We start from the raw sequence: 27,211 nt of genomic DNA, 5'->3' as shown, positions 1-27,211 counted from the left end.
TATTGTGTAAGAACTGGGAGACACATACACAAAAGAAGGAGCACCTGCAAGGTACTACCAGGTACTTCCCCAGGAGCTCAGGTTACTGGTTTCTCATTTCCAAAATTATCTCCAGTGAGTTTATGATGGGTAGTGGCCTCAGCAGGGTATACTGGGTATTAACCAGTTAGATGTAGCTATTTTACTTGTCTTTACACAGGTATTTCTCAGGAAGCATAGAGAATGTACACCTAGACAGACATACACCCGTGTATGCCATACCATAGGTATATGCTGAAATTAACTATTTGCCAGGAAGGACTCAGTACAGTAATTTGCATGAACACTATAAAAATTTCATATTAAATACAGCTAAATAAAACATGGGGAAAAAAAACGGAACTAAAGAGTTAAAATCAGAAATGTCAGCAATCCCAGCCTGTATTTCTTACAGTAGTAAAACTTCCTTCACTTTCATCTATGTCTTTAATGCCAGAAGACAACTGCTTGAAAATAGCACTTTTAAAAGGAAAGCTGACAGTTTCTGGAATATAGCTCAAGAGATCACGTGAGCTCTACCTCTCTGTCCCCTTCAGGCTACAGCCAGTAACCTATAGTCCATGACAATCCCCCCAAGAAACACACAGAGCCCAGATACAGTCCTTGGTGTACAGGGACACTGACCATATGCTTAACACCTGATTGCTGGTATCGTGCTCTACACAGCTGGACTCAAAGTTCTCCAAGAGGACAACACAGCAGCCACATTAAGCGGCCACAGTTAAGACTGCCTAAATATTTTCAGTGCTGACCCTTATTTTCATTTTCTATAACATGCTAAAACAAAGTTGAAAATTTGCAAGCTTCCAAACCGCTTCTTGTCTCACTGGTTTTGGCCAAGAATTGAAGGAAAACCCCTTGTTAATGATTGCCAAATTTTTCCTGCTATTTTTGTGGCACGTTTATGCTCTGTGTTTTCAAACAGGAATTTGAAATTCAGCAGGGACAGAATCTTGATGTCAGAAGTTATTTTTGTCATCCATGCAAAAAGACATGCATCTGTGGCTGATATACACACCTTCAAAAATATCTATTTTCATCTAGTTTATTATGGCTTGTTCCTAAAGTCTCTAAACTTCCATTTTCACTAAGCATGTTTTAAGTTCTACTTTTCCTTTATCTGCATTAAATAAAGCACCTCTGTCCCCAAGAATGGCTAATGAACCTATTTATTTTTTTTCCAAATCCTAATGACTTTCTTTCTCGGATACTCCTTCCCAAAGCTCAAGATAAAATACACACAGAGCAGAATCAAAACATCTTTGGGAAGACAACCAGAACAAGGAGCCAGGGAATGCAGATTTCAAGCTCAGCTTTCAACTATTTTTTGTAAGTCATACTATTTCATATTTCAAAATACTTTTTTTTTTTTTTTTTAACTGACCAAGAGCTCATTCACCTGCCTTAAGCAGCAGGTGAACAAATTTCTTAGTTTCGTGTCTGTAACAACCTGAGATTTTACATCACTTCTGTCCAGGTTGGAAACAGAAGCCTGACTCTAATACGATGATGTGAAAGCCACTTAACCACATGCCTTCTGGAACAAAGACGTCAAAGTTAGAGGACCGCTCTGTGTCTGTAACCATGGGGATCTATGCCTCTCCACAGCCCAAAGCCCAATTCCCAGCATCCCAGTGTTGTCTAGCAACAGCTGTACAACTGTAGGAGTCACATTCTCCTTCTTATAACTGCCCTATATGGAGGACAATAGACTACTACTTTCAAGTATTTTCACTGCATAAGGTAGAGATCTGGTCTATGGACCTAGGAGCCCAGGATTCCAGCTCTGCTGAATTGATAGTTATCAACAGGTGTTTTCACTAATACAGTAAAGAACTAAAATCATGGAGAACTGTCTGAATTCATAAGTATAAATTTAGAGATTAAGATTCATGTCTTGGATATACAAAGAAAGTGCCTTGGATTAATTAAAGTCCACTCAAAAATTTGCTACTCCAAATCACAAAAGATTAGATTTTAACAAACATCACGATGCCCACCTAGGGTTCTGTATTGATTTAACTATGTCAGCTTTAAACAATACTTCAGTTACCATTCATACTTCATCTTGCAATCCTATATTCCTACATTACTTACCCTAATGGGCCCTGGATTCTTTTAGTGCATAGATTAGATAATAAATGAGAGAGAAATCAGTAAAGATCTCTTGTGTCAAGATCAGTGTGAAGGTCTGGAGACAACTAACATGGATGACTACATCAGGAGTGAATTAAGCCTCTCCTCTGCTAGTGAATTGACTGACAGTGAAATCTAACATCCATGTGATATCCTCCTGAATTCCTGCATCATGGAGATTGGGATTCAAGTTCCATGAGTATTTCTGCTTTGACGCAAGACTATGCTTGCTAGAAAACACCCTTTGGCAGAAGAATTAAAAAGTCACTGACATCTGTAGCAGCCATATGGCTTGTTAAAGCTACTTGAAATTTCAAAACCGCACCATAAACTTAACCTCATGCTTGCTGTTCAGGGAAAGGAACTTTCTGGATCAAGCCAGTGATCCTTTCATCCTGTACTTTCCTTAAACATAGCCATCAGTACAAGCTGCCAAAAATAAAAGGCACAACCCTTCGCTACAGAATAATCTATACAGGGAAACATCTCTGTCCACTCAAAAGGTAACAGCTGGCTTCTGTAACTCAGGCAATGTCCATTTTAAAACCCCTACGCCTCCATCTCTTTCTGACTTCACATAAAAGGCAGAAAAATGGAACAATACTTACAGATGCTCTCAGAAGAACATGTACTTGGAGTAAGAGACTTAACTGAAACACTAAAAGACACTGTAGTAATGATAAGTAAGTCAACAATGCCTTGCAGTAACAAATATGCCATGATCCAATCTAATGCTGCTGTGGGTGAGGCAACCACAGCTCTGTAACTCAACTGATTCATACTTACTGCCTTCAGAGAAAAACAAAACAAAACAAATTACTCCCCAGGACCACGTATCCTGGCTGTATTTCCTAATGAAGTTAGCACTTTAAAAGAAACTCACGTCCTTTCTTGTGCATGGGTACTAATGTTCAAGGAATTGGCACAGCTCCATTGGTAGACTCAATTTAATGATGTATTTTTGAGACAAAATAGACTTGTTCCTTACCAAAAGGATTTTTACAATAGAAATAAAATGTACCCCAGCAATGAAAATACAGTGCACAGAGTTATTAGACTTCTACTCACATCCATCACACTGTGCCTGTGGGAATTCTGCTTCTGGGGGATTGGGTGGTAATGCCTTTTCACTAGGAAATACAAGTTTTGTTAATGGTGGCTGCTTCTCCTTCATTCGTGGTGGAATCCCCAAGCCCTGTGCAACTACCTACCAGACACACAAGACAAGAGGGAAGAATGGGCCTCACCTGTTCTGCCAACTCTCAAGCTGCAGCAGTCAAGACACCACAGCAGCTCAGCTGTATTGTCCCATATTTGTTTCACGTATGTGGAGATCCATATCCCTCTGAACCTGTCCATATTTTCACAATGGTTGTGCATAGCAAGAATTTACTCTACAGAAAGGGGCCACAGTGTGGAAGCATTTCAAAGTATGAACATGTTAGCAATACTTCACATACATCAAGATTACTAACACTTCACACCAGAGTCTTAAATCCACGTATAGCCTCTAGAGCTTCAGGTATCAAAGTGCAACTGCCTACTGAAATCACTGTCTCAGATTTCCATCTAACCGCTAAGGAGACCTGCTATTGATTAGACAACAGTAGATGACTGTACACTACTGATATGGGTCCACAAATCAATTGCTTATTTTCACATGCACCTAAAACTCACATGCAGAACATAGCCCCAGCATTGTACTTCACATATCTGGTCAAGATCTTGTTAGATCTGCAGGTCATAGGACACAGTGGTTGCAGGCAAGTCCAGAGGCTGGCAAGACACATCAAAGCTGAATGAGTTGCCTCAGAATGCACACGAATGAGAGGTAGCTTGTGCTGGAGGGTAAAAAGACAGCTCATCTAATCAAAGAATGGAATCATTACTATTTACAGATGGGTACAATTCAACACCTAGGAAAGTCTATTTTTTCTTGATGCCCTCTGCACGCCTAATTCATCTGACAAGTTATGTTAAAAATTACACTCAATATCTAATGAGCTGTGTTGAAAGCTGGGAATGCCATTTCCAACACTCACGGTAATCCTAAGAATGCATGTCTCTCTCTCTGGCTCCTCCATTATTAATTATTTTTTTTTACCTTCCCAGTCATGATATAGTATTGCCTACTTCTATTCTACTTGATCCCTGACCTGCTCTGCTTACAAGAGTTTGATACATTTACCTTTTCCAAATGGCTGAATGAAATACTGATTGGGAGGAGAGAATCCAGTCCCTAGAAGTATTCAGATTAAGAGATGCAAAGAAAAAAATTCCCAAACGGACCATTAAGCTACCTACTACTGCCTGACTGGAGATAGAAGGGATTTACAACAATGTAATTGCCTCCTTACTTCCAATATCACTCTGGCAAAATTCCAAGTTTTAGCTGCCAAGAACTTGTGGTTGGTAGATCTTGCGTTTGTAATGCAAAACCTTCGTAAGATACCAGGCAGCTTAATCCAAACCGTAGCAACAAGCCAAAGAAATCCACATATCCCCACTAAGTTTACCATTAAATACTGCAAGGCACCAAAGCAATTGTAAAATCACTTTGGTCTCTAACTGGAAGTTAGATTCATCCAGTGGTCCTTTGTAGGACTGCAAACTGTAACTGCAGACACTGTTCCAGACTCTCTGAGGATTCAAGAGAACACCACCCCACGCATTTTGGGCGGGGGCAGGTGGGGTGATGTTGGAGTGTTGGGTTGTGTTGTTGTTGTTTCGTTGTTGTTGGTGGTGGTTTTTTTGTTGTTGGTGGTGGTGGTTGGTTTTTTTTTTGTTGTTGGTGGTGGTGGTGGTTTTTTGTTGTTGTTGGTGGTGGTGGTTTTTTTGTTGTTGTTGGTGGTGGTGGTTTTTTTGTTGTTGGTGGTGGTGGTGGTTTTTTTGTTGTTGTTGTTGGTGGTGGTTTTTTTGTTGTTGTTGGTGGTGGTGGTTTTTTTGTTGTTGGTGGTGGTGGTGGTTTTTTTGTTGGTGGTGGTGGTGGTGGTTTTTTTGTTGTTGTTGGTGGTGGTGTTTTTTTGTTGTTGTTGGTGGTGGTGGTTTTGTTGTTGTTGGTGGTGGTGGTGGGTTTTTTGTTGGTGGTGGTGGGTTTTTTGTTGGTGGTGGTGGTGGTGGGTTTTTTGGTGGTGGTGGTGGTGGTGGGTTTTTTTAATGTTATCTACATCAGCCAAAAGGGAAAAAGCTTATCTGAAAGATCAAAGTCTGGAAAATCTGGTGGCAAAAATGCACATTACAGCTTTAAAACTGAGATTTTAGTAAGCAGGACCCCCGATACAAAATGTCTACCTGCTGTTGCTTACTCTATAAAGAAAAATCTGCTTCAGTCATCCCTTCTGAAAGAAAAACACAGAAACTGATAATAAAATACCCCAACTTCTTGCATCATTACAAAACTGCTTAGAAAGACACTGCAACGGCCCCTTCCTAATACTGAGTGAGAAAAAGGTTAATTTACCTTTGTGTGACAGAGGACAACCCACAAAAATCAGTAATTTTCCTTTGCACTTGCTTGTCCATGAGTGGCAGCTAGCATGCTTAAGGCCAGCAGCCTCATTCTGAGAAAATCAAAAGTTCTCTGTGGAGTTCTTAAAACAGTGCAGACAGGGAAACGGGTGTCACCTCCTAGCCAGGAAAAGCACTGGAGACTTGCACTTTTCAAGCTCAGCTGGTAGAATCTGGCTGCTGCTTAAGCCAAACTCTGATTACCAAAATGGAAAGACGCATCAAGAGAGAAAGCAAGCGAGGAGGAGGGTCATGCAGAAAATCTGTGAGCAAGCCAAGCAGCAAACTGAGGTCTACATATTTCTAGTCCAACACTTCTTTCACTGGCAACATTTTTAACAAACTTGGAGAAGAAACTTTCCTCTCTACTTGAAATAAGTTCTGCTGAAAAGGGTATGTAGCCCCTTCTCCCTGATGGTGGGCTGCACAGCTCCATCCATAAATGGCCTATTCTCATCTCTGAGGGAACGGGAATCTGATGCCAGAGTGTGCAAGAAGAATAGTTGCCTTTCCACTCAGCAGCTCCCTGCTGAACTGCTGAGTCATACATTTTCTCCGCATTCATTTTCACACTGCTCCCACTCAGTCCACCTGCCACTTCATCTGGGATGGGTGGGAGGAGAAAAAAAGAGGTGAAGTCAGAAAAAAATGTTCATGTTCACTCAGGACCATTATTATGATACTGCAGGGTCACATCTAAAAGCAAGCCTGCAAGCTGCTAGAGAGGAATGGGGAACAGAAATATCAGACTGCAAGACAAACTACCTCTCCCTCTTCTTCAAAAAGAGGAGACTGGCCAGCGAACAAGTTGCAAACCTCATCCAGTTCCCAAACAGCCACTGATGTTATGTGCTCGCTGATGTGTTCTGCAAATTTCAGGCTTCAGACCAGGCCTTGAGGTTTACCCTCTTTTCTGTGATTTAGAAGAGCTTTCAAGCTGGTGTGATTTTTTCAACAACCCAACAAAGTACAGTGTAGTAACTGACTGGCTGCCCCAGGCAAGTGCCACAATGATAAGTGCCAACACCATCTGGATAGATTCCAGTTCCTGAGGGCATCTTCAGCTGAGTTGCTGCAGTGGAAACGTCCACCACAGCTTCAACTTCCATCATTCAAGAAGATGAAAAGAAAAATCTTAGCCATTTTCTTGCAGCTTCCATAAAACCCAAGTGTAACAGGAGCCATCATCTCCTACTACCTATTAAATTCTTATGTAGAAAAGAGACTCTGCTATCAGTAGTGGGATATCTGTTTATCATATAGAGGGTCCAGATTGCTCCTAGGTTGGGCTATACATACAGAAACATACATTTAATTAAATTATCAAGGTAGTAATTTTCTCTGTAATTAGATTTCTGGACAGTACAGCTTATAGGTCATGAAAAAAAGACAATGCCCAGAAGCTTCCTAGTTTATTAAACCAATGATCTGGAAAAGCACTTCTAAAACTGGCTTTCAGACTAAATCAGGACAACTGTGGTTAATTTTCAGACTAATTCTTAATCTACTGCTACTGTTAGTATTCAGTAGAAAAACTGAGGGCTTGTTAGGAACTACATGAGGATTTTGTTTTATTAAGCAGAATTAGCAATTCAAAAAGTAAGCCGCTTTTTCCCTGTGAGAAAGAGTCTGTTCTTAGGTAATGGCCAGCCTTGCTTCTCGGTAATTCTTCTGGTCCAAGTCTGTTTGCTTGAAAATGTGCCTGTGCTCTACAGACCTGAAGTGCAAAGACAAAACTGAGTCTCAGAAGAGTTTATTGACATCACATTAATATGCCTTTTTATATCAACTTCTACTCCCCACCTCACAGAGTGGCTCATTGTCGAGTTGCTCAAGTAATAGTCCATGAAAAAAAAAAAAAAAAAAAACCAAACAAAAACCTGCAGGGGAAAAGAAATGTGGGAAAGAGAACAGCCAAACTCAAAATATTCTCAAATTTCCCTCTCTATAGGTTTTTTTTGTTTCAAATAATCAAAAGAATTTGCAAAACACAATTTTACAAGACATGACTCTGGTCTTTGAAGTCATCCCTGAAGAGGGAAGGATGCAGCCTGCCACCAAGACTTTGTGTCACTGAAGGGTGAAGCTGGGAAACTTCATTTGAGTCTCATTTCTTCCTTCCTGGAAGAAACAAGATGCTCAAGACTGCTCCTCCCAGACCTGGAGTCCTACGCAGTGCTATTAGCTGCTTAATATGCCTATCCCACCTAGTAAGAGAGTAAGTAACCTATTTGATCATCTCTCCAAATATCTAGTCGATACGAAACAGTCGCAAGAGCAAAGCAGCTCACAATACACCCGGCTGACACCACTCTAAATCAGGTGTAAGCCTCACTTACATGGGAGCAAGAAGAAAACAAAACCATTAGGCTCTCTGCTCTAGAACAACAGGCCTCCCAGTTCAGCAAAGATGAACCACTAGAAGCCGTCAGAAGTCAGAGGCTGTCAAATAAAGCAACCATATGGGAAGTATATGAGAGCCACTGTACCATCTGCTGGGGTCCAATTCTCCTCCAATACTCGTTATAAACTGCATGTCTCTACTAATAACGGGGGAGTTGCTCTTGATTTCCAATGCAAGATTAGTTATGCCCTTGTCCACATCTAAACTGTACTCCCACTACTAAATCAAACACACAAGATGTTTATTCTTCATGGCTCTACTAATGCTTACAGGTCTTAAACACAAGACATGTTGTTAAGCACTGTCCTTCCTTTTCTCCTGCAAAACATGTCAAGTTAAAGGATATGCTATTTCTCACAGCAGCTAAGGCCCCTAGAGCAGTGTTTGCTTCAAAACAATTAAAACATTAAATATGGTGTCAAATTACAGATCTTATGTGAACGTAGACCCTTGGCAGGCAGAGGCAGTGAATATTCACTTCTATCACACCCACACATAATTAGCATTTGCCATCTTTCAATCAGGGCTCTATTCAAAGCTTCTTTCGTTTTTGTTGGGTTTTTTTTTGCATAAGGCTCTTTCCTCACTTCCTATTACACCCCATACAGAGGGTCCATCTGATTACCACTTAACAATTAGATGCAATTTTCTTCTTTTTTTTTTTTTTTTTAAATAAAGAATACATTTCTTTGTTATGCTGTTTTCTTCAGTGAAAGTTCTCAAGTGCCTGGTGATAATTTTGGAGGTGCCTTGAGCTCTTGTAAACAGACTGCAAGCTGACTTTCAGTGGAGTTGGCTATCCCAAATTATTCCCAGCCTGCAAATTCCCTTTAACACTGAAAATGGAAACCCACAAAGCAGCTCTGTAATTCCACATGGCTTTGACTGCTCATGAGTCATCAGCGTTGCAGAGACAAGATCGCCAAGGAGAACTGTCAACAGGACAGCGACGCAGACTGAGATGTACAGGGTTGAACTCTCTGAAATAGGATAATCAACTCTCTCCCCTCCCAAACCCAAATTATAATTTTTGTGCCTTTAGCCTTTAACTACAGGATATACTTAAATGTAACTGAATGCATAATAAAAAATAGCAGCAATAATTTAAAACCAGTCAAATAGCCTCTGGGATAAGAGAGTGAATCTGACAACTAAAAGAATCAAGCAAATTCTGGTTTCTTATACTTTTGAAAGTATCTACTATTCATTCCAATATCACCTAATTTGGTGATAGCACACTTGCATTGCTTGAAAAAAACCACATTTCTTCTCATAAACGAGTAACTTCTACAGTTCTAACTCTAATAACATTTCTGATTTCTCTTCAGTAACTTACTAGCCTGGTGACCTGTAGGTATTAAATCTGCTTTCTGCTCTGGTGAATGAGAGGGTTTACACCTTGAAGCACATGGGTGATGTGCTGGCTTCCTGCCAGGTTCAAATGTGAACATTTTGATGTCATTCATTTGGGGATAGCCTTCTTTACCAAGTGACTAAAATCTTATGCCCTGGAGCCTTCAGCAAAAGCATTTAGGAAAGCCACTATCATATTCAACATTTATTTCAAAGACATTCTCTTTCCTGAGCAAAGTAAATTATATCAAGATCCATCTTAACAATCATCTTCAGCCACAAACCTGATACATGCCTCAAGGGTACTATCCCAAGTATAAGCAATTCACTTTCTTTCATGCATTTGAAAAGGCTATGCTTGCACCGCCTGGCTTCCTCAGAAAGTCATGGTATCATTCAGATACTGTAACCTAGGCTCCAGAATAAGCACTTAGATAGACAAGGGCTTGGACATCTAGAAACAGATGTCCACACTCAATTTTATCTCTGTACTAGAGTGCTATTTCCACCCAGGGCTACTTCATTATGGGCCCAAATGCAAAGCCTGCACAATTAGGTGTCATTGCTTCTATTTCAGTGCTCTGCTACCTCTGTAACTGCAGTCCCTTCATGCCAGGGGCATGCTTAGATTATTAAAACGTGGTAAGTGTAATGGTCTCATTAATCTCTCCTCCTCCCTAGCTAATCACAGAGCAGCACAAAAAGTGAACAGTGTACACAGAAGAAGGTAACAGCCCACTTTGTTTACTTGTGTCTAGTCTACATGGGTTCCTATACCGTGCTCATCAACATAGATACACAGCCTGAAGTAGTGAACTAAAAAAAATACAACAGCTTGCCTTCTCATCCTCTTCCCAGTGAGGGAACATGCATAGAGCAATGTTTTGTCTAGATAGATAAGCAGACATGCTCTAGTTGTTACGGATCTATGTCAGAGAAGGTGAGATGAAAAAAAGCACATGCTGATGATGAGCTTTGCAATTATTCCAGGAGGATTTTGCACCACTTGCCTGCAGTCATAAGTTTCACTCTACAAAACAATCCAAAGAAACAAACCTCTCAGATGCATGCATCCCAAGGCTGTGCTTAATCTGAGGTGACTGTACCTCATGCCACACAGCCTCATGCTGAGTTACCTCAACAAGAGCTGACATTAATCAGCAGGTCTGCAAAGGTGGTAAGCAAAGTTCTGTGGAGACACCATTTTGGATCTCGCATTAGCATTTCTACTTCTAGCTCCAGGGCCAGCTTGGTACCAGCTAGCCTAGGGATATTCATTCTGTACTCCAGCAAACAGTGCAGAAATGCTCTTTGATACCTTAGACCGACACCATTCTGGAGAGGACTTGATGTTACATGGAAGCAGGTGGCAGGTACACTGTGTTTGTGGGAGGCACAGCTGCTAAGGAGGTACACTTAAAACCTCCCACTGGTACGGGTATAAAAGGCCTCACAGCATCTCCTGTTCTGTGGATGAAAATTTTACCACCTCATCTATGCAGCACAAATTGGGGCTATTCAAAAACATTGTTTTCTCAGGCCTTGATTAAATAATTTCTTCCTTTTCAGGAACTCCTGATCTTAGAGCTTGATAGAGCTAGGATAAAGGTTGGACTCGATGATCTTGAAGGTCTCTTCCAACCGAAACTGTTCTATGATTCTGTAACATTTATAATTTAGGTCACCACAAAGGCACCAAACATATTCTTGTGGACTCTTAGTTGCCCCACTGTTCTGTCTCCATGGTGAAACACTGCTGTGTATATAATGTATTTTGAAATACAGGTAGTCAATTGCCTGCCATAGTGTGTTCCTTATGAAGTGTGGGTGACAGTATGAGTCAATGGGAAGCAAGATTTCATCCACACAGCTATATTCCTGCTATGCTATCCAGACCACCTCATCTGCATTAACAGGAGATGCCAAATGCCTCATACCAAAGTCTCTTCCCCCACTGAGGTATACACTTGACTTCAATATGAAGTAGTTAACCTTGCATTAAGTAATCTTGTACATCTTTCTTAGCTTCTAAGGACCAATGCAGTGCTTCCAAACCCACCCCACCTCTGTCTTCCTCCACAAGGGCCAGATTCTACTAGATTTTTTCCTTGCACCCCTCAACTCCTAGTGACAACTATGGGCAACACACTCCCTTCGTTCTTTTTCCTAAAGATAGCATTAATTATGCTGGGAAGATCACAAGCAGAATGGACAAAAGCTACGGTTTTATGCATAGCCCAGGCAGAAGCACCGTGATCTATACTCAGATATGCTGAGTGGAAACACAAAAGACAAAAGATGAATCAAGGAAATATCAAGTCCTATTTTTCAGAGATAACATTATAGTCCATCCTTTCATCTCTACAGATTTTGGAATGACCAACTGAAAAGACATAGCATCACCAAATCTGTACACGCATCCAATAGGGAGAGCACTTCAGTAGCATGCAGAAAAACCTCAGGAACAAAGGAAGCTTCACCTAAGAGCTGTTGCACAAGCGTTTTCCCCTATGGAAAACAGCACAGGTTCTTCAGTGTCCTGGCAAAGGACACTCACAGAACCTGCCGGTACCAGTGAGCACACAGGGTGCTAAAAGGGGTCATTTTGAGAGCCCCTGAACAAACATGACAAAGAAAAATTATCTATTCTGAAAAAGCCTTCTGTATTTACCTTTGTCTCCCATAGAAGACATACAAAATGGAAAGCATTTACTGTCTTTCAGGAGTGCCACCCCTGTTCCTGAAAGCCTGCAAAATTGGTCAGATGAAACTTACCTATTTCAGCAAGAATGTTGCCTGTGCAAGAACGTTGGGACAAAGCCCTGCAGCCCAACCACCTCCCCTCCTATTTCTAGGCTCAGAAATAAGAGACCTCTTTAACATACATATAGGGAAGACAATGGCATTCAAACTGCTAAAGACTTTGCAAAGCAGCAACTTTGGACTGTCACTTGAAGGTCAGACTCCAACATACAGTCAAACAACTGCTGGAGCAGAACGGAGTTTTAATAGAATACACTAGTTAATTAAATCTGGAACGTTAATGGGTTTTTCATAACACTGTGGCATTGTATCTATGAAAAGCAATGAAAAAATGGTTCTATTTAAAATTGGTAATAGCTGTAGTCTTTGAACATATGCTTAATGAATAAATCTGTTAGGAAAAAAGGCCTGTGTGTATTGGAGGGGGTTAGTATGTTTGTTCTCACTGAAAGCGTGCCATGATGGCAATCATCAACAGCAAATGGCCTCTTTTGTCAGGACTAAGTAAAATTCCATTTGGCCATTTACTTTCAGGTGAAATTGCTTTTTTTCTTTTAAATAACACATTCTATTAGCTAAACAGCTGAACTGAAAATAAAGCAATGCCAGATTCATGTTATTAAGGACACCTGATAAGCGTTCATGCTCTTTGGTAGGTGCAAAGAACCACAATACAGTAACACCCAGGCAGCTTGCTACCCCAGCATGGGGTGCAGCACTCAAGAAGCCAAACAGACTACAGTGAAGAGGCATGCAGATCCCATGGCAAGAACAGTTTTAACAACCCAGTGTTAGCACATTATCATAGTGGTGGGCGCAATTTCAGGGATGAAATTATACAGAACACAGTGCAACACAAAACCTGAACAGAATAGACTACGTAAAGCTTAAATGACAACCAGAAAGCTGTGATGGCAAAGCACAAAGCACTGAGAACAAACTCAAGTCTACTGGGTTTCCATTTCTATGAGCAGGTGGATGAATCTAATAAGGTGGTAGATTTGTTTATGAAATTAAAATGCCAGTTCCTTAAGCTGGGAAGTAAGTATGGAAAATATCCACAGTTAAGCCATAGCTGACTGAGTTTTTCTAAAGGAAGATTAACTGATGTTGCTAAAATGAATCCTGAAAAAGTCAAACGTGCCACTATTTACTCAACTCCTCTTCTTTCCTCCCAAAAGCGCTTCTCATGGAGTGCCAGAATCTCTCCTTTCTCCACTAAGTCTGAGAGCTTAAGCTCCTCGGTTCCCTCTGAATGCTCCTAAGGAAGGTTAACCAAGACAGACTCCCCTTCCTGTCCTTTTCTTCAATAACACGCTTGAATATGGCTCTTTTTCGCAACATAGTCAGATCTCAACCGGAACGCACATTCTGTGGTGAAAAAGCCATGGGGAACTCCCAGGTTGCTTTCAACCAGATTTCCTAGTGCAACACATTGTAGCAGGAAATCTAACAACTAGATGAGACCATGCCATGATCACCTCCACTTTGACAACTTCTCTCAGGCAGCAGGGTTGCGTGACTGCTCCTCACTGCTTTTGGACAGCTGAGCATGACTCAATGCCTGCTCTCCATCAGCTTTGCTAACTTCTCAGTCCTTGTAGTGCTTCCTCATTCCTTCAACAACTTTTCCCTGTGAAAATGCAGAGCAGATCCAGATTAACAAAGATCAGAGATCAGAAGTAGGTAAAAAGAGATAAGAAGATGCACAAAGATAAAGCAAGTCTCAGGTTCCCAAGACTTTCTTTTCTGAGAGAGAATTATGATACAATGAAGAAAACATTCCATCACTAAAACCTCTAATTCTTGCGGATGGTATTCCCCTCCCACTCTCTCCTTAATGCTGTCCTTACTGAAATACTTTTCTCATTGAGGTTTCTTGCATTTTCCCATGGTGACAGAGATGTCACCAGCAGGCATAAGGAGAGCATGAAACCTCAATCTGCAAACTGGTAAGGCACAGGTCTAGAAAGCATGCTTTCCAAAAGCAGAAGAGGTTTGAGATTCTGTGACAACAGACATTAGACTTCCAAAGGGTGGTTTCCTTCAGCTAAAATAAGTTTATATGACTGTTGTAGAAACACACGTGTCAGCAAGATTCCGTTCTCAAAAGTTACTAGCATTTTCAGCAGGCTGATTTTCAACTTATTTCAGCCTGTAATTATGTGATTAGTTTGTCCATTAATCAATCAGCTAGTCACCAACTCAAACAATGACCACGAGGCATGCGTAAAACTTGGTATGTAACAATGTACCAAATCGAAAACACTGCACTGTTTTGGAACCCACATGCCTGAAATCAGGCTCTTTGGTATTTCTGACCTCTCAAATGTCTCTTCCACAACCTTAAACCATGTCCTACAAACCACTCTCATCAGGTAACATGAAAGATGACAGTTAAGCTAGACAATTGACTAGCAGCAACAAGCAGAGAAAGGAGAAGATAAAGTTGACAAAAGTGACAAAAGGAGATGTGAGTATTCTTGAGAATAATGGAAATGAGTGTATCTGATGAGAGAAGAGATGAAAGAAGAAAAATAAATACAAGGCCATAGAAGAGAAGCCCACAGGAGGAGGAGTGTGAAAGCCTGGCAGAAGGACTGAGTGGAGACTAAAAACAGCATTTGGCAGTAGCTCAAATCAAACAAGGCAGCATATGTAAGAAGTGCAGTACACTGAAAACTTCCTTCCTTTTGGGGATTAAGTAACCTCAGAGTTAGGGTAGAGAGTCTTCCCTTCCTCTCCTCTGGAATACCTTGCTCTAAATTCTGAAGCAGGGAAAAAAAAAAAATCTAGTTAAATTTTTCTGTGATTGTCATTTCTCAATTGCCATTGTGAGCTCCTCATGGAAATTTTCAAAGGCAAAGCTGCAGAAATCAGACACTGAATTTGATTAATTTTTCTAGTGGGAAACATGATGGTGAGTACCTCCTCCCTAAACAATCTAGGACATCAAGTGGCCAGATTTTCAAAAGGTCTAGGGAAATTTTCAAAATCCTCAATCCAGCCAGATAGGACCCTATTTCTGCTAAAACAACTTTAATTATTTTTCAAAATATGGGCCTAAGTTCCATTTTCAAAAGTGGCTTAAAAATATGGAGTCTATTTCACACTGAAAAACAGTGACACCATAACACCATAGTGCACAGCTGCTTTGAAAATGAGACTGGCATGCTTTTCAAACTGCTGCCTACTAGATGCTTTTGCTTCCTTTAATTGTGTCTGTGAATACAGAACACAAATGCAAGTCTATTTGTCACTCACAATTACGAAAATTGTGTGAAGGTGTGAGAACATCAAATACTACAAACTGGGCAGTCTGAGGACAGCCCAGCATTCCAGGTCTTGAACTGCAGTGATGTTTATGGTATCTGTCCCTGCACAAAACCCAATGAAGTCCCATGTGTGGAAGTACTACAGCACTAGCCAGGGCCTAATATAACCCTCAGCTCTGTCAGCTCCCACAGGGCTGGAACGTGGCCTTAGTGGTAGACATGCCATGCCAAGCCATGTCATTTTCAGTGAATATCCCACCATGCCCCACCTGTTTTTTGTCATGGTGCGTGTGAATAGGTTGCTACATCTAACCAAGGCAGGAACAAACCACAACCGTGATTCTTGCCCCCTATGACCATCTGGAACAGGGTTGTAAACTGGAGTTTGCTGCTGCTCCCCTCAGGTCCATATGCCCACATTTCCTTCATCAGAAACCGGGAAAAAAGATAGAAAGATGATGCCACCCAGATCTCACCCTAACACAGATAAAGCACATGGTCAGATTTATCTTCTGTGACAGCCCCTTTTGTTGAAGATGAAGCTTAAAACGTAGGAGCTACATACAGAGAGGCAAGAGCACATGAGGGTAAGACTGTCCTAATGTGAATGGTGAAAGAAGGACTGACAGAACAGTCCTGAATAATCCCTGGAGGACAGTGACAGCCCAGAGATACTATTTTGCTGCCTATGTAGTGGAGACCCAGTACAATGTACTTTCACCTTAGACTTAGGATCCAAATCTTCCTAGGGACTGCCAGAAACTGTTTTAAAAAACAAACTCTGTGATCCATCTTTGAAATACAGCTGCCTACTTCTGCTAGCACTCCTGAGTCATACCATATTAAGTATGCCTCAATGTCCTGGCAAGATATGCTCACGATTCTTGATAAATCTTTAAACTTTCCAAGTGACATTCTTGTATTAAGGTCCAAAGACTGAAACAAAACCAAAAAAATTCATGTGGTGAAATGATTATGTCAGCCCGAACTCAAGTGCATTCCATTTAATTGCAAGCACAGCACAGCATTATCAAGCAAACAAGAGGCAGTTCCATCTCATCAGTTTGGGAAAAAAAACCCCACCCAAACCATTCTGTCACTGCAACTGGAAATGCAGTGTTTACTTGGGAAAGGGGCAGGGTGGTATGCATCTGGAGGAACACAGATGTACATTTTTGAGGAAACCAAGGAAAAAACTCAGAGCTGCTGAGGATCCAGCAGCATGGTGGTTAGAATACCTTGCTGGGGGAACTCAAATCACAAGCTGGAGCTTTGCACTAAACCACTGTGCTAGATCAGCCTGTGTATATCTTTTACTTGGGCTCCTAGGTTGAAGATGACAACACACACCACTGCAAACTTCTGTCTACAGAAACCTGTATGCCTTAATCCAGTTGATGTGGCCTCCTAAGCCTTTTGAAGTTAAAGATAAACCTTTGTTGCAGTTCACAATCTGAAAATGCGTACTCCACCAATACCAAGCTGTCAGCATTGCCAGAGACCAGCCAGCTTCGGTTTTCTAGTTAAGGTGACACGATGAATGGCAATCTCTCCATGGTGACCTAGAAAGCCACTTAGTGATACAGAGACCTATGGATGTATCAGCAAATAGATTCTGTTATGATTTCACACAGGATGCTTGAAAGGTGAGCAAAGGACTCCAACTCCACTGGAACTTCAGTAGAAAACAAATAATAGTTTCCTTAAATGTCTCATAAAATCCTAGTCTGAATATCAGAGTATTATCTTTAGTATTAAACAAAAAGATATCCTTGATATTGTGACTGCTGTGCTGGGCTAACGGAGCTGGCAGAGGAATAAGCACACATCAGGGCACAGCGTCAACAGGTTCAAGTCTCTCTAAGTTACAAACGCCAGTTTACCACAGTTATATCCCTTACTTGGTATGAGGCAAGAAAACCATTTTGTGCACAGGACAGAAGGAGGAGTATCACATCAACTCACTTGCCATCTGTCCAGCTTGAGAAAGGATCAAGTACAAGCACAATTAAAAAAAGCCTAAGAACTTGTCTAGTCCTTCATAAAGGTATGCCACACAAAAACCTTCCAGTCATTATCTTCCAAGTCATTGCTTGTTGTTTAAGATCTTGACAAAGACAAAATTTTGCTATGGGTATTTACCCATGTTACCATATAGTGTATAACACGTGGTAAATACATGTTACCTACATATTTAGTCCATTGATAAATGCCAAACTTTCCGACCATGGTTACATTTCTTTGATTCTCCTTGTTGCAATTGACATTTTCACCACTTTCACCTACCATGCTGTGAGTGCCACTTCTTCATGATTTGTAATGGAACAGGAAGAAAAACAACCTTACAAGAAAACGGGTGGGATTTTTCATGCCAAAGTCAGAGTGGCTTTTTTCGTGGTTCTGCTGGCATTCCACATGCAAGCATATGGTTAGCCAAACTCTGCTCATGCTACTATACAAACATTTCATAAGCACAAATCTCTTTCTGAATCAAGCATTCGTTAGAAATGCTGACTACTGTTTATAAATACTATAGTGAAATCATGGACTGTCCATGTAATGAAAGCGCAAGGTTAAATGAACAGTCTCTCAACTTGTATTTGTCAAACCATCACGTAAAGAAAACAATCTCTTCTTCCTTCCACTGTGTTCCCAGAGAAGTGTTCTTTCCACTGAGAGTATATTGCTATATTTTATTTCTCAAACAGAAACAGCACAAACCACACAGAGCCAGATTAAGGCTTCCTTATTCACTTCTACACTCTCCTTGTTGTAATAAGTCTCCCCAAAGTCATCAGGATTATTTGTGCAACACCATCAAATGAAACGGGGATTACAATCTGGCCCACAAGAAACAACTGCTCTCTCAGGTATTGCAGATAGCCAGTACTTTCTTAAAGTAAAGTTCCTTGAAGGCAAACTGTATTATATAATCCTGAAAGAAACTGTACAATAAGGCCCATAGAACTAAAACTGGCACATGATAATTTACCAAATAGATACTTGTCAAGAAGAATAGACTGATTTTTAATTTAATTCTTTGTTGAAATCAGTGCACCTTGGCACTGCAAACTGCCTCATTTTCATCATCTCTGATGATGAAATCTCCATCCAGAGATGGACTGTGTTTTTCATCAGTTTAATTTTCCAGTGTTTTGTGTACACACCGCAGAAGAAACTTGCTTAACAAAGATTTAACTGAAAGACTTCAACTTCAAAATGTCAACCCAAGTGAACACTCCTTCAAAAATAGCACAGTAATTTTGCTCATCCCCACAGACTCATGTGACCTCTTTTATCTGTATCCCGTTTTCCACCCGCACTACAGCAGCTCTGTGTCACACAGCTACAGCAAAACTTCTCAAGCCTCCAAGAACACCATCCAGTTTTATTTCACTCTGCACACTTTCGGCTTTATGCGCTACGTTGGATGCAAGCACACGTAAAATCTAACGCGAGGCAGTTCTGTGAAATAAATAGCCTTCTGGTTACTTAAAAATGAAAATTTTTCAATCTAGTCCATCATTTTATGGTTTCACCATCCCTTTTCATTGGCTGGCACAAACACATCCTAATAGTTTTCCAAGGCATTTTTCAGAATTTGACAGTGAACACTGGTTTAACACTTGCCCTCCAACCCACCCTAACCAAGCAACGCATTAGAAGTTTCTCATTAGCCAACATTCCCTGCATTGGAAATGACAGTATTTTCTTTGTACGTGTTTTACTGATTGCTCAACTTAGGCATTGAAACACTGGAAACCTTGGCCACATTCTACATAGCGTTTTCTGCAATACTGAAGTTTATTAGTGTGTTTGTGACAACTGAACAGAACAATACCCTCTTCTTAGCCAAATCTGAAACAAGGACCAGTCTACAGTCCTATGACAATGTCTGGGCAACGACTTTTACTTCAAACATTTATTGGAGCTTCTTCCATCAACTTCAAATACATGGATTTGCACTTCATACACCATTTCTTGAGCCTTCAATCAAATTAGCACCACTGATACTTTCTAATTGTCTTTGCCTCTTGTGCCAAAACCAGTCTGTTCAGCCACATCAGACCAAGGCCTTTTCAGGGAACCTTTGCAGCAAGCACACTTGCCAGGGGCAGCCTATACAAACAGACTTTTTTCCATGCTACTTCACCAATGCTTCCATGCTGAGACTATTACGTTAACACAAAGGCAAGTGCATAATCTTCAGCTCACGTTTGGCTGGAAACCTTGACTGGAAGTTTTTTTGTTGGAACTATTCCACTTGGATGTCGCACAATAAATGATGGCCGATCTTTTCTTTCTCCCCTCCCACATCAGGTTTTCCCAGGCTAAGCTTTTCTGCAAGGCAGAACTACCCATGCCTTATTCTGCAATAAAAACAAAACTGTTTGAAAAACTTCCCTTTGTTTTGCCCACATATAAAGAGCAAGCCAGTATCACTGCTGAATTAAAGATCTTTTTGATGAACAACTTGCAGCCTACGTCCGTGAACACGTGATATTTTTGCTGAGCAGAATTCAATGGAGATGAGGACAAGCTAATAAAGAGGGGAATGCTTCTTTTAGGTCAGCATCAAAGCTGGAGTGAAAACACAAGGGGAAGAAGTGAAGTCCCATATAAACCAGGAGGGGGGCAGGGGGAGGGAGGGAAGGGGAAAAAAAAAAAAAAAAAAAAAGGCATTACTCTACCAGAACCATTCATGTATTTCCCCCCAAAGCAGCCATACAGTTGGACAGGAAATAGGAAGTAAATATGAAAGACCTCTGAATATACTCGGTATCTGTAAGAATCATATACTGGATTTAGAGCACAGAGTTATATCTTTTTCTGCTTTTTAAACTACCCAGTTAAAAATAGGATGTGCGTGTGGTTTCTCTGTTGGTGGATGGATCAAATTAACTCAAGGCTCAGCTCCCTACTTTTAACTACATTTTACTACAAATTTCAGTGCAGGGATAAATTTGATAAACTCTGCAAAGTGATTTCTGAACTCATTCTTTTGTATAACCAGCAGAATCACATTTACATATTGACTTGAAATTAATATAGTCTATGACTACAAAGATCAGGTAACATACAGTATTATGGTTTTACTTATGCTAAAACATCAAGATTAAGTGCTTTGAGGCAAAACACGCATGTTTGCCATTTACTGCACGTTCGTACATGTCCTAACATAACCAGGCTTCCAATTATTTGGCACACCTACACACCACCTCAATATAAAAGTAAATAATACTGATGTTTCTGGCCTAGGTTTAACACTGCCCTCAAACAATCTGGACTAGACTGTATAATACAAAGCCTGTAAAGAATACTAGCATGACTCTCTGAACTTACAGAAACGAAAGTACATCCTTTCTGCCATGAAATGAGTGCAAGCATTGACTATCAGCTGGCCAAAGCTGACCACTTCTATCTAATCTGTAAAGAGAATCTGAGCACCCAGGAGAAGTATCTGTAGGTTACCTGAAGTTTCTCAGTATTATTATAAAAGTAACAAGAGGTCACAGCTCATAAAGGGCTTTTCAGAAGTGAAGCATACAGGATCTGGAATGAACCCATTCACCTTACAGATTCTTCAAAGATAGAACATGTTTTTGTCCTCCAAACACTCCCTAATAAAGGCTTTCACCATCCTCTTTCCAAATGCTGGGCCTCTGTCACAGCATGGAGTGATTCCAAAGGCACACTCGCATCAGCTGAACTGGCTTCTGTACCGTAAAAACAACCCCAAACTGCAATAATCTGCAAGATATCTATACCTGCAAGATGCTATGAAAGGCTGGTCCAGCATTAAGGTATATTTAGGCTGTAACCAGAAAGTAAATAGATCAACTAACCAATAAAAAGAAAAAAGGTTTATCTACACCAGATGCATGATTGAAAGTCTGAAGTCCAGTAGCTCTAAGAGCCCTCACTGCACAAATAAGAAACACTTTATGGTAAAAGACAGAATATGTTTAGAACCAAGTCCAGAATGACTTGAAAACACCCGCTTCCTTGATGATTAAACAAAACTAATTTACTTACTGCTTACCACAAATAAACAAACATGTTTGAGACAGCTATGGACCAGATTTAAAAGGGCTTTCTAAAGAGCTTTTAGGAGATAAAGGCTCAATCCTTTAGGCTTCCTTAGAAATCCTAGTTAAAATGAACTTTGTAGACATCAAGCAGGTAATGGAGGTAAAATGGACTCTTTGAATGATATAAGAATGGCTAGATTTAAAGATACACTCCACTACAAAAAGGTCTAGCAAAAAGTACCTTCCATACTAACGGGGCTTTCCCAAACATTTGCAACCTGCAATGAATTTTCCTTTCCTTTTTTTTTTTTTGTTCCTTGTTTCTTTCATTCTCCAAGAAGATTAGGACAAGTTCTGATAGAGCCTATGACTGTATTTTTCATCTATACTGAACTGACAGGATGATGTATTTGATCTTCCTCGTCTTACCATCTGACACGCACTCAGTCCTTTCAGTCACATAGTAGCTCAGTTCCAATGTCTGCTCCAGGACAGATGGTCCTCTGACATTATCATTTATGTCCTTTATGCACAAAAATCCTAAAAAGTGAAAAATCTAAGCTTTAACACTATCAGATGTTCAAGAATCATTCAGGGTGTTTACACATAATTTTTCTTGAAAAGAAATTCTAAAAGACTATGATGTGATGTTTATCCGTAAAGGAAGCATCAAGCCACTGCTCTACGGGATGAAGCATGGAAAGCAGATGAAGCACATTCCTGTGTTGTTATTGATCCACTTGCTTATTGCGTCCATACAGGAACTGGGACCTACCTGAAGCCTTCCAGATATGCAAAGGGTACATACCATAAATTCTTTTAGTATTTAAGGAAAGGGGGGTGAGCCATAACCTAAGCTCCCTTAGAAGCCATCTGCCCCACATGCAAAAAGCCTTCTGCTCAAATCATAATGGCTAATTTCACTAAAATCTCAGAGAGCACTTAAAGGTCTGTGAGTACAAGACAGAAACCCTTACTTATTTGTGAAAGACTATTGAATGTGTCATACCTACCACACAGCAGGGCTACCTGAATACATCATTTGGAAACAGACAGTCCATTATAGCCTCTGAGACTGTGTCCAACATGCCACTCAAAGCATGGCAAAAACGTGGACGAAGAGGGTCATGCAGGCATGTAGAAAGAAATTCCCCTCTAACAAACTGCAAGGACTTTTTCCTTTTCTACAAATTCTGCTAAACGAAGCGCCAGAGATGTATTCTTTGTCCAGATTATGAAGTACTCTGCCTCCAAAACTCACAATTTGTCATCTACTTCTAAAGCACCTCACACTGAACACCATGCCAATCTCATTCAAAGCCCACAGAAACTAATACAACTCTTTCTATTAATGCCAGCACACTTTGCATCACAAACCCAACCAAGAAGTCTCCTGAAGAACAGGAGTATGAAAGGCTAAATCCTGAAAGTGCCCTCTCCTACAGGTCCTGTTAAAATCAGAGTTCATTTCATTATAAACTGATCCTTCCAGTTTTGAACAGGCTAATAAATCAAAGATCACCTAGATATTCAGTCTTCACCTCTGATACTGGGACATGAGACAACCACTGCATATAGATAAGCACATCTGCATGTTAAAGAAAAACATATTCAAAAGCAAGTCATATTCTTAGAAGACACCAGGACAGAAGACGACAGCATCCAGGTAAAAGCAAGTCAGCACAGTCCTGTGTGAGGCACCCAAAAAAAAAAAAAAAAAAAAAAAAAAAAATCACCTCAACCAATACAGCAGACATTAGCATTAAGAAATCCCCTGTTACTTTGGACAAGGCACTGCTACGTCAAGGGCGGAAACTTCACGCAAAGGCCTGGATACATGCTGTGTCTTTCACTTGCAATACAAACATAGTATGAAGGAACTATGTAGGTCCAAGAATAAGAACTACTGTCTGTGTACACAGTGTGCGTCAAAACATAATCCAAAAGTTATTCTTAAAACTAGAAAAATCAGGCATAAAGCATACAGATGGTATTCATACTTTTATAGCCACTTAGAAACACCTCTCCCTCCCTTGCAGGAAAAGATGACAACCAATTATTTTCAGCTACACGTTTTTATTAAGTTTCCTACTGTGTTTTCTTAAGTCCAAGCTTCAACACAGAAAAGATGTCTTGCAGGCATGTCCCAAGGGGAGTCAACCTTCTTTTACAGAGCAAGTGTCATTCAAAACAACTAACAAGCACTATAAAAAGATGCTGTGGATAGTTCCGAGTCCACCATCAGCACCCCCATTGCTCCTCTGATACTTCTGTCAATGACATAACTGCCAGCTCTGTGCAACAGCTCCCGAGAAACAGGCTTCGCAATGCACTCATTCCATTCCAGCAGCGTGTCCATGAGGTGCGGAAACAAGTAACTAGATTTCTTAAGTGATTGCCACTAGGAAAAAAAAAAAAAAGGAATTGGTGCCTCTTGACTCACTACTGAAGGCCAAACTGTATCGCCAAACTACATCAAACGGTCTAATAAAAGATGCTATACCTCTCTATACAACTCTCCTTATGCTACCTTGTCTTTACACGAAGGGCTCAGGTATCTGAACAGGTTCCAGTATATAAAGTTACTACTTCTGTTAAGTGGAAGTAGAAGTAACTGACTCTGCATGCTCTCAATCCAATGCAAACAGAAGACAAGATTGCTAGAATTCAAGCAAGAAATGCTTACTGCTTTTACAAAAGCAGAGTAAGAACATGTACACAGTTACTGTGGTTCAGCTGACGCAAGGTAACTTGATCACATATTTCAGTTTTTAGCATAAAGCTGTTTGCAATGACAGTAGCCCTAAATGCTGTTCTTTGGCCTTCCTGAGCAACGGCAATCCACCACAATATTCAAATGCTGGTATAAAAGTGTTTTCTTTACACACACTGCTGTGCAAGGGACTTGGTATCATGACATTTCCAGAGGCCAGCTTAATAAGAATTAAGCTGAAGCTGTAGGCAAAGGCCTGTACCTCTAGGTCCTTGCAGCTCCCGCAGAGAGTGTTACCTCTTCCTAAGCCATGTGCAACTGTTGTAGTCTGCCTTGACTACAGGTGCCTTGCCAGACACCACACTTAATCCTTTTCTCTACACTGCCTCTAAATCCAAGCATCCCTCTTCTGCTTCCTCTTTCCCCCACCATGGAACTTAGGGACAAGCCTAGTTTTAAGCTGTTGAAGGAAATAAGCCCATCTATTGCCTAACACAGCCCACCTTTCTGTCTCTCCAACAGCATGTGAATGATCAGAGGAAAATACTATTAAAGCAAGGACAGTCAGGAATCACTCGTGTCTCTGAAAATGCATGCAGCCTTATTCTCAATTACCTTACATCTTGCAGTTATTACCAATGCCAAACTGACGTGAAAACAATATTCGCATTTGGTAGCATTTTACACTTATTTACACTGATGTAGAAGAAATACGCTGCCACGTGCCCATGAGTATGAGGAAAACCTTGAAGGCAGAGTAGTTTTACAGAGAGCCAGTCACCCGAAATGATAATGGCAATACAACTGCATGACCTTGAACTACTCACAGGAGCGCTTACTCATGTGCATAAGTGCCAGCAAAATCAGGCTCCAAGTTAAGAGAAGATTTCAGCACTTCATTTTGCTCTGTGTGAAACCTAGAGGATGTGTCACAGGGCTGATAAGCAATTGCAAAACTTCTGGTAGCAAGTATTCAGCAGCACATTCAGACTACTTCATGGAAGTAAGCACGACTATCTTGTGCTCTGTATGAGCAAAACCCCATGTTTTTAAGCTACCACGTTAATTTTTGCTGAAAACACTGGCATAGTCTGCCCAGGTGCAAGGAAAAACTGTGCGCACAATTATCTGCATACATACCCTGGCACTGACAGAGCAGCAAAGCAGGTTAATGTGCAGAAGCATCATCACAGAACAGCACCACAAACCCAGAGGGTGGAACACAACATGATAAAATGGTTTATTGCTACTGTTCACTTTTTCCCTGTTCTGGGAAGGACATAGAATCTCTTCCAAAGAACACATATTCCAGGCAATCTGTAGTGATGCTGTGTTGTAAGATGTTCCCTCACTCCATCTACGACCCCAAACCAGATGAGTATTTGCCTGAAAAGGGACTACACAGAGCCACACACTCTCCTTTCGTTCTCATATTCCCTTTTCTCCATCTTAAGAACAGACAAATCTGAAGACAGGGCCAAGTCTCCTGGGGCAGAGGAACAGAAACATATTATTAAAATAAAGTGTGCACATAAGTGGTTGCTGTCTTGGGATCTGAAAACCAAGTTTAATTAACCAGCTGAGTGGAAAGCACAGTTTATATGCAGACTGTCTGTGGACTCTCACCCCAGTCGTTCCACATGACCACTTGTAACTGCTAGTCTACACAATAGTAATTTTTGCTGGTAAAAATAAAGTAACTGGGATGAGGCATCTAGATGCCAGCTTTCACAGAGATCAAGAAAGAAACAGGTGTTTAAAATAGAGGAAACAGAGACCAATCCATATTACACAGGCTACTAAATAGTTCTGTAAGGGAAATACAGCTTTGTTGCTTTTTCAACTCCGATAAATTATTTTGTCATCAGACAGAAAGTTATTCAGTGCTAAAAGGATATCGACAGATTCTGCCGCTGTTAACGAAACAGAGTCCTGGGAAGAGTCTGAAGACTTCTGCCTTTCTCTGCCCATACTCTGGAAGTGTGCTTTCTGAAATACTGTATGCTTATGAGATAAACCAGTGAAAAGCATGATAAACTTGGAAAAAATTTAGCTCTTGAACAACCAAGGTCTGTCCATCGAATACTTGATCATCTGGTTGTCAGGCCACAGAACTGTAACTTGGCAGTTTGGGATTGTGTCTTTGGTTTCCAGTGTCTCAGTTTTTTTAAGATTCACCTCAAAAGACTGTCTCCCGTTCTGTGTTTGCAGAGTTCTTCGCTCAGTAGGTCCTTAATATTTCTTGTGGAATTTAAATAAGACTACCGTCCAAACAACCACACTTAAGGTTAGCTTCATGTTGCATTTAAGATGATCCAACCTTGCACTGCTGCAGAAAGAGAGGGGGTTGTTTCCTCCTGTTCACTCTCTACTGCATCATATCCATCTATCTTATCTATCTATGCAGTAAGAAGGCTGCTGCCTCAGCTTGCAGAATTGATGAAAAACTAATTAATTCGGGGGGTGGATTAGTCATCATTGGAGGAGTGATAAGGGGACCATCTTCAGTGGAAGCTCACAGCTAGATTAAATGCAAAGTTGAACTGCATTCTGCTTACAGTGATTTACAGAACTTCCCTGGGTGTTCAGCTCAGTAGTATCTGCATGTATATTTTAACATTATGGCTAAACAAGTATCAAATGGAATTCAACTCCTTTGTTACACCATACTAATTTTTGTGAAAACTTCACACCAATTTTATCAAAGAGAGATCAAACCTCAATCAGGGAACTTAAATACAAAACTTCTCAACAACATTCCCACTGGAAAAAACAAAAGGGTTTTTCCAGCCATTAAAAAAAGGTACACTCAGATAATCACATAAGATATGCACGGCTATCCTTGTGAACATTTATAGCAATTGCTTGAAATTCTGATGTCACTCACAATAGATGTGTCAGCTGGTAGTTTTAAAAACTTGATCGTATATTAAAAACTATGACCAATATTGTTTTCTGTGCATAGAGATAAACATCCTGCTTGAGGATC

The 27,211-nt window shown here is 40.6% G+C and overlaps 1 protein-coding gene across 1 annotated transcript in view; it reads right to left on the bottom strand.

The window, feature by feature from the left end:
* PTPN5 (protein tyrosine phosphatase non-receptor type 5) overlaps positions 1–27,211 on the bottom strand; it is an 81,144-nt gene that overhangs the window by 35,191 nt on the left and 18,742 nt on the right. Inside the window, exon 3 of the mRNA XM_086472124.1 lies at positions 21,939–22,049. The gene's annotated coding sequence lies outside the window, so the exon portion shown is untranslated. The remainder of the gene's footprint in view (positions 1–21,938; positions 22,050–27,211) is intronic.

Source organism: Leptosomus discolor, chromosome 12 (assembly GCF_034619465.1).
Source record: "Leptosomus discolor isolate bLepDis1 chromosome 12, bLepDis1.hap2, whole genome shotgun sequence".
Lineage (NCBI taxonomy): Eukaryota > Metazoa > Chordata > Aves > Leptosomiformes > Leptosomidae > Leptosomus > Leptosomus discolor.
The sequence above is the reverse complement of the archived record's forward strand: the minus strand, read 5'-3'. Positions and strand labels throughout refer to the sequence as shown.